At 42.1% G+C, this 8,643-nt stretch overlaps 1 long non-coding RNA gene across 1 annotated transcript; it reads right to left on the bottom strand.

Annotated features, from left to right (window-relative positions):
* Positions 1-1,744: 1,744 nt before the first annotated feature.
* Positions 1,745-6,944, bottom strand: LOC139827024 (uncharacterized). The gene is made up of 2 exons (XR_011737202.1): positions 6,534-6,944; positions 1,745-1,942 (listed from the first exon to the last, which is right to left on the bottom strand). It is a non-coding gene; the product is annotated as an uncharacterized lncRNA (long non-coding RNA).
* Between the last annotated feature and the right edge of the window lie 1,699 nt (positions 6,945-8,643).

Raw genomic sequence — 8,643 nt, 5'->3', positions numbered from 1 at the left:
AATGCCTTGTCCTTTTCATAAAACTATCTATTTGCAAGCATTCATTCTAAAAACCTGAGTGTTGCAGACAGCAGACTATCAGGCAATTAATCTTCAGTGTCTACTGTTTTATTTTCTACCTTTTCCCCTGCTCCAGTTTCTGGTATAGATGCGATCTCTCTCCCTTTCCATTTACCTCAAGTATAAACAAAGTGGATGGGTGTTTTGATTGAGCAAATAATTTGTAACACCTCAAATAAATGGGAGGATGCCTATTCTTACTTTTCTCGTGAGTAGAGCAGGGTAAAATACCTTTACATCCTTTTTGTGAAGCTGTATTTCAGCTCTTTTATGATACTTTGACTCAGATTCAAATGGTATAGAGATTTATGTGGAGTTAAGACACACTGTTCCTCCTAGTCCTGGCATCTATCCTCACACGGATGCTTTTGGATAGCATTCTTTTAATCCTGTGTGGAAATTACAGAAAATTAGCAATGGTTTTATATGACAAGCCAGATACAAATAACTCACAGTGTTTCGTTGATCTGATGTGTTTTATTTGGCTTTCCCCCAGCTCTCCCCCCATTCTCTTTGTTACAAAAGCAATATTTAAAAGATAGATTTGCTCATGTGAAAAACTGAACCTGAAGAACAGCAACCTGTTGCCAGATGGCAAAACACACCTGCCCCTCTGAGGTAGCTGGGACTGCCCCATGAACGAAACTGTGCTTACCAGCAGATAAGGCTGAAACCCAATCTGGAGATTTGCTCAAAACAAGGTAAACTGAGAGTACAGCACTCATAATCTCTACCAAAGTGACATCATGATGGGAGGAGCAGTGCTTTATTTGCTGTTGATCTTGAAAAGCATGTTGGCTGCAGAATTGCCACAATTTCATCTGTTTGTTCACACTTTTCCCCTATCAAATCACCCAGGGTTTGGATGCAGAACGTGCATATTCAGCAAGGACAGGTATCTTTTATCAGTTTCTCTTGTGTTCCAAGGGTGCACACTGTTGTCTTCTTTAAACTTCTAAGAGAGGGTGGCAGTGCATCGTGGTCAGAAGTAGATTCAGAAAAACAGAATGAAGGAGGTTTTCTTTCCAAAAGTCAGGTTCAAAGGGACAACTACAGCTGTACAGCATAGAGCACAACCAAGTGCTCCACTGCTGTTGCTGCTACCACCTATGTGGCACCAGGATGGCTGAGCCACCTTCCTTGCTGTAGAGACTGCCCAGCCCACTCATCACTGCCAACATTCCCTTCTGTGGACCCCAAAAGCGGAAGGTCCTAGCCCAGGGGCCAGGTCTTCGCTGTCACCAGATCTTCCTGGCTCCCCAGAGGAGCACTCCCTCTGGGAAGTCCTGAGATGCTGGTGAGTATCAGCAGCATGGTGTTCAGCCCCTGGGGGAAATAGCTGCTCCCAGATGCAGACAGGGTCATCCATCTGCAGCCCAGAGTGTCATTGCACCAAGATTTTTCCTTCTCAGGAGCTAAGGTAGTTTCGCTTGTGTAGTAAAACCAAGCACAAAAGTTAGCTCTTTTGTTCAGAGCTCCCGAGGGACACCAGTGCCCGCCTAACACCAGGTTTGTCATGTCAGTCAGAACCATAAGCCCTGCCTGTGGCTCCTTTTGCCTTTCCTAGCTTACAGTCATATTCCAGTGCCCTGGCACTGTGGGGATTTGACAGCAGAATAGCCAGGGGCAGCTACTGCATGGCAAAACCAGACTTCTATTTTGGCATGAAGGACAAAGCAGACTGTTAACTTGGAGATATTTTTAATCTGGAGAGTCACTGAAACAAAACCCACTAGTGTAATTAAAAGTGGTGAGTCCTTGTCTGGTTGGAGAGAGATGAGAGGGACTATAGGAAGTCCTGTGGACTGAAGTTGTGCACTGTGGACAGATGTGTGCCAGCTGCTCACACCGACTGGTCCTGATGGTTGCTGACAGGTCGCTTCTGTGAGGAAGAAGAATAACTAGATAAGTCAGATGTCCTTTGATGCAACTGCACCTATTTACAAAGAAGATAGTTTCAAACCTCCTTTGCCCAGGCCTCAGCCATTACAAAAACAAAAAAAAAACCAAACCAAAACCATGCCTATTTCACCCTGTCTTTCTCCCAGTATCAGTAAAAATGCTTTACCATCAATACAAATTCAGGAATAACCTCAAATATACTTCTAAGTTTAGGCAGCAATTTAAGTGTGTTTTGGCTATGGGCCAAGCTGGGCAGGAGGGCAGGATTCCCCTGTCTGCAGATGTTTACAAAACAGGCTCTGGTATGTGCATTAGTCACTCTGACTCGTCTTTATAGCAGAGAAGAACAAATGTTTCCAGGGAAGGATTCATCTGACCTACTGTTTCACTGACCTACTATAGGTGAGTTTCATCACACCCTTGCAATATACTTCTCTCCCTAGTCGCAGTGGGAGCCCAGAGTGATTAGCTCAGCTGCTTTACAGATATCTGAAGTCATCTGAAATGAACCTTTCCTAGGGAACCAGGTTTCAGATACAGCAGACATCGAATATCGCTTACCTACCCTAATTCTGATGAGGTGTCAGCTTTTAGTATTTTGTTTATACTCCCCTAATTTGCTGTGTCTGTTTAGTCAGGGCTTAATACTACTAAGTCTCTAGAGCTTCCATACTGCTATTTTTGTGTCCCCCTACAGAGAAGGCTGCATTTCTTGGTAGGGTGAAGTGTCTGATCTTTACCTAGACAGACTTTTTGTGATGCTCTGGTGGGATGTGAATGTTCCTGGGAACCAAGAACAAAAGGTGAGAAGAAGCGCAAAGTTAACGTGGTGATTACTAATATATCAGGTAACGTAGCACAGGCACAGCCATAGCAAGGGAGAGATGTCCCCTCTGTAACTAATGACTCTCCTTGTAAATAATCTCTCAGGGAAAGACCCTGAAGGGGTCTTTTCTGCACCTAAAGGCTTCTCATTTCTGCCATTTACATTGGTTGGCTTAAGAAAACATATTGCTATTCCTGACATACCTCTCACTGTCTGTACCCTTAGGCCATTGCAGCTGTAATGACACTATACTGCTGCTAAATCTTTTGGATGTGACCACACCCCCAGTGTAGGGTTTTTCTCAAGAGCACAGAAGATGGAGGAAGGCAAATGACACTCCCTACACAATGCTTGGAAGGAAAAGCATGTGTAGAGGTGATTCCTTGATTCTGTGATAATGGGAGAATATCTCAGGCTCGGGAGCAACAGCAAGTGCAGGTAGAGGCTTCTCTTCATCAGTTAATTCACTCAGAGGAAGGAAAAAGAAGAAGTATTCAGAGGAAGAAAAAAAGAGTAGCAAAATCTGGGGCAGAGGACGTGAGGGAATTGTCACATGGAGAAGCTTTGACTGTTGAGATAAATACACATTTCCACAAACTCCAGACCATGAAGCTGGACTACTGCTGCTCAGGACATCCTTTGCTATGGATACCGTACTGTGCAAGGCATTGCCAAGCCCTGCATCACCAGTTCCCACTGCTCCTTCTTCAGGGGAGCATTTCTAATTTCACTTATTCACAGCAACATTAACAGATCTTGTCAGGGTAGATCAGTAGTGCTTCATGATGTCCCTGCTCACTGCAGGGGGATTGGACTAGAAGACCTTTAAAGGTCACTTCCAACCCAAAGTACTCTATGATTCTATGTGTACTGTACACAGGAATACAGCAACTCCTGCCCTGGAGGAGCTGTACTAATCATGGAATCATAGAATCGTAGAATCCTTTTCATTGGAAAAGATCCTCAAGATCATATTACAAGGGGGGTTAAGGTGGGCAGGAGAAAGCCCAGATTGATCTTCCCACAGCAGCTCCTTTACCAGTACTGTGTCCCAGCTTCAGACACCCTCTCCTTTCCCCTCTGCAAGCGGTACCTTGCTCTTGCTGTAAAGCCTCCCTAAGGCTTGAAGGAATGGGAGTGTTGCAAGAGCATCAGGGCCAGTTAGAAAAGAGTAACAAGATAGCAAGATGGCACTCCTCAGGCACCCCCGCAAAGATTTCTCTTCAAACTGCAAGACTTTTAAGCCATCTTGCAATAAGCTGCATTGGAAAATATCTGATATTTCCTATCAGCTTTTTCTTAGCCTGCAGCTTGTTGGGTTTTGACACTTTTGATCTTGCTTGATTATTTGTTTCTATTCTGCCAGCAATATTGTTCTAAGTATGCCTTTCTGACAAAACTTCTCCCTTGATTTCACTACACCTCTTTCCAACTGTAATCTCTAAATGAGTTAGTTTGATGCAAGATATTTTTATTTGCTGGTGGTTATAATAGTCAAAGGAGAACATGCGTTGGGCTTTTTTTCCCCTTTCCTGAAAATGCCATCTCAATACAACTAGATTTGGGTTTGTGTTTTAATGGAAATCGTAATGTTTTGAGGAGCTCTACAAGAACAAAGATGTAATCAGTAGCCATTGAGAAAAAATGTTGCTTGTAAATAACATCATCCTAGGTGGTTTTCCTCCACCCAGGAATTAAAGAGGAAGCAAGATGCAGTCCTGTCTCCATAAATACTGCTTTATTTCAGCTTGTTTATAATACCTTGTGTAAGTTTCAGCATCTATATTTCTTCACCTCTATGGAGATTACAACAAAGCAGCTGTTAGCAGAGCTTGCCACATGTTTCCTGATGGAATAAAATAAATGTCTCCCTACGAGATGGCTCAGCTTTTCATTGCTGGATTTTAAATACTTTTTTTTTTTTTTTGGTCAAATGCATTTACTCAACCATGCTGAAGTGAGAGAGAAAAATTTTGTGCCTTGATAAACCCAGTTGCACTCAGAAGTGCTGTCAGTAGCAAGATTATTGCAGAACAATGGCCACAGTGAGGATCATAGTTTTACTCTCACTCTGCAGACCCACTGTTTTGTGCATCAGCAAGTAAGGAGACTGGGTAGAGTAGACTGGGTACCTGACAAGCTTGTTATATGTTGATGAAGAAGACAGGAAAAGGAAATATTGTTCAACAATTATTTTATTAAATTGTCCTACCTCCTACATGTTGATTCACCAGAAAATGTTGCAAGAGCATTCTGATGTCACTGGTGTCCTTGAACTCTTAAAAATCTGGTTGTCCAGGAACCCAGTTAGCCATGGGGAGGCAATAAATAAATCAGTGCAGTGTACATTTATATTCAGCCAATGAGTACATTGTATGCAATATGACCTCTAGCGCAGTTAGTCACAGACACTAGATGTTCAGTTAGAAACAGATGCTACCACTGAACTAATAAAAAACATGTCCAAGAAGAGTCTTGCCAATCACTGTGTAAGAAATATTGCCTCCAGCAAATTAAAGGTTATACAGCATGACATGGATTTTATGAAGCTGTCTGCCCCAGTGTCAGGGGGTGCATACCCCACTGCTTCTGTGCTGTGGAGTGGAGGAGGTGCAGACAGTGTGGCCACCCCACAGTGCTCTGGTGGGTCCCTCAGCCCACCCACACACATGGCAGCACTGTTGCAATGTGGAAACTCTCAGCATTTGGAAAGGACACTGTGGAACTTGAATGGAAAATAAGTCAGACTAAACAGCCACATCTATTTCTGATTTGTGTGCAAAAATCTTTTGTGGCCCCCTGCCCAAGTTATATCAATTGGTCTAAAAAAAAACCTTTAAACTTTCTCCACAGCCTTTGCGTCTAAGTCTTCAGGCCATCAAAACTCCATCAATACTATTGCTTTAATAGCAGTCATTGTGCATTTTTTTAAATTAATGGGAATTGAAGAAAAACTGTCAAATGCCAGGTTTGACATGCCACTGTCACCAGAAATTCATGAACTGACTACTGATGTGAAAAGAGACAATTAATTCCAGACAGTAGGAAGTTGGTGGTAAGAGTTCACGGAACATTTTCACGTGTCTAGTAATTTTTGGTGTTTCCATTTTCAAAGTGTCTTGATTTTAAGAATATGCAATTCTCCAATGTCTGAATTTCATGAAACTTTAAAAACTCTGAATGAAATACAGTAAAACTGAAGCAGTGAGAGATCATATCCTCTTAAAAAAAAATATATCCAGTCAGTGTTGCTGCATGTGCACATTTGTTCTTATTACAGAACAGCTTTACTAGCTTTGCTAGCCTGGGTAACTCATGCACAGCATTGCCTTGTGCCAGAGAGACATAGGCTTTTTTCTCCCCTGAACTAAAAGAACAAATTACCTAATATACCATTGGGGACAGATGTTATATTCATTTTAGAGCTGAGAGAATTGAGGTTGCCAGGTATGTCAGTGATGAAATTGGGAGCATTCATTCTGATTTCACACTTACTTTCTAATCACCTCTTCCCAGTTCAAAAGGCAGCATCTAATTTATAACACTTTTTTAAGAGGTATGACATCTTCCACCACTGTCACACCAGCAGAGAAACTGTAGGAACAGCATAGCTTTTCTACTGAAAGTATCTACCGCTGCTGTAGGGGGCCTCGTGAACACCCAACATTTGACTCCTAAAATGCCAATGAACACATTGTGGTTATTCAGTAACTAGCCTGAGAGAATGTTTTGTAAATGATCATACCTGCAAGTGTGGATCCTTCAATCAATGTTCCCTTTTCTGTTCAGCTGGTTGCTGAGGCTGTGTATATATCCCATGGAGAGAGTGCAGGAGGTGCAGGGAAGCCTGTGCTGAAAGCCAAGCACGTGTCACCCCCTAGATGCATCACTTCTCTGTAGAAGAACTTCGGGGATAGCCTGTGGATGGCTGTCTGGTCTGTGCCAGTCTGCATGAAGCCTCAGGTGCTCTAGGCAGCCTGCTCTGGTCATAGCAGGGGCCAGGTTTTAAATATGCTACTTACATGAAGGGCAGTCTGTTCTTGAGGGCAGCGCCAGAACCATTCCTGGTACATAAGGCAAAGAGAATTCAAGAAATATTTCCCACCCTCCTAATAATCTTCTTAGGTCCATTTGGTTGCAAACTTCAGTGCAGTTACAATCGTTTATATCAGAGGGAAGGCAGACGCCTGCTCATGCCTACCATGCATGTGATAACAGGGAACAAAATGTATTCTGCACTTGACAGCTGTAGAGAAGGAAAAGGATCAAAACTCCTGCCTGACCACTTGGGAATGAACATCAGAACAGATCTCCAAGGAAATGATGATATTTGCCACGTGTTGATGGAGCCTTTCGGTCATCATTCTGCTGCAGCAAGAATATTTTATGAAATGGAAGAAAAAAATATCTGTTCTCATCCCTCTGAGGTTGAAGGCAATGGGAAAACTTGACAAGGACATGATACATGAAACAGAAGCAGATTTGCATGGTTAAGATTTTCCAGTTAAACTGTTCTGAGGAGTGTCTCATCTAAGTAGATTCCTGAATGGTCTAAGAGATGGAAACAGTTTTTCTCCAGTTTTACTAAAGCTTTGGCAAAATAATACATTTCAATCACTTTTCCTAGAAAGGAAACAACTAGCTCAAGATAAAGTACAATGAAAGAAGCATCCAGAAGGAAAGGTCATGCATCTGAATGTGCTTACTGATACCCTATGAAATGATTATGGTACAGAAAACCTTTTTTTTTTTTTAATGGTAGCAAATATCTTACAAGAAGTGGTACTCTTCTGGGTTTGGAGAACTGTTGAAGGTCTAGGAGGAGTTCTGGACAAGTGAAGGATGCTGTACTGTCATTGCCTGGATTTACAGCAGGGACCTTATCTTCCCTACAAGTTTCTCTCACATTTAGTCTTTCTGTAGAGGCTTCCCACAGATGTTCATCCACCTTTACACCAGTGTCAGAGCTATGAAAAGAAAGCTGCACCATTTTATTTTGAAAGCAACGTTAGGCCATGAAGCTCTCTTATTGCAGATGGGATGAAATTTTGTAGCAAACAGCACTCATACCTCTTCAAACATCAGAGTCCTCCAATCCTTTTCCATATCTGTACATTAACAGCCTGCCCTTCCCATGTTTTGACTCCTATTCAGACATGTCATGTCCTCATAACCTTAAATGAAATTAATTCATGTCTGCATCCATGCCCCATCCTGCCAACTTTTCCAGCCTTGGCAGAGCAGTGAAGAAAATCCATCTGTGGACCAGATTTTCCCCAGTCTGAAGCTCCAGTTATTGCACTGTTAGTAGCTATGGCAGTTATTTAATATATGCAGAAACCAATAGTGATGCTTTTATTTAATAATTCTACCTTAACATCAAATTAGCATACTCTGAAAGTATTTCCTTGCTAACCAGATTGCAAAAAGAGTTACTTATTTTTTCCAGCTGACAGTTAGCATGTTGACACCCTCCCTGCTTAGTAACAGAAGTCACATGAGATTACTGGGAGCAGGAAGCAAACACATTTCTGTGAAGAGTGAGAGTAGGGCATTGTTAGCAGTCCCAGAGTGGAGTCTGGCCCCTATTGACTGCTATCCTCTGAGGTTTCTTGCAACAGCCCTCTCGAATTTCTCCATCTCTTTTCAGAACTGATCTGAAAACCTTTTTGCTCTGCAGCTAGCCAGTTACCATTTTAATCTTCTCATCTTTTCTTTGCACATTCTCAAAAATACTAATTAAATCAGTAAAGCTTTTGTAGATATAATTTAAAAGCACAATACTAAATAAAACTGCACTGCCCTTGGTTGCATGCTAAATTAGGAAATTGTGTAAAACTGGCAGTCAAACAGAA

The sequence above is a fragment of the Patagioenas fasciata genome, chromosome 1 (genome assembly GCF_037038585.1).
Source record: "Patagioenas fasciata isolate bPatFas1 chromosome 1, bPatFas1.hap1, whole genome shotgun sequence".
Taxonomy (NCBI): domain Eukaryota; kingdom Metazoa; phylum Chordata; class Aves; order Columbiformes; family Columbidae; genus Patagioenas; species Patagioenas fasciata.
The sequence above is the reverse complement of the archived record's forward strand: the minus strand, read 5'-3'. Positions and strand labels throughout refer to the sequence as shown.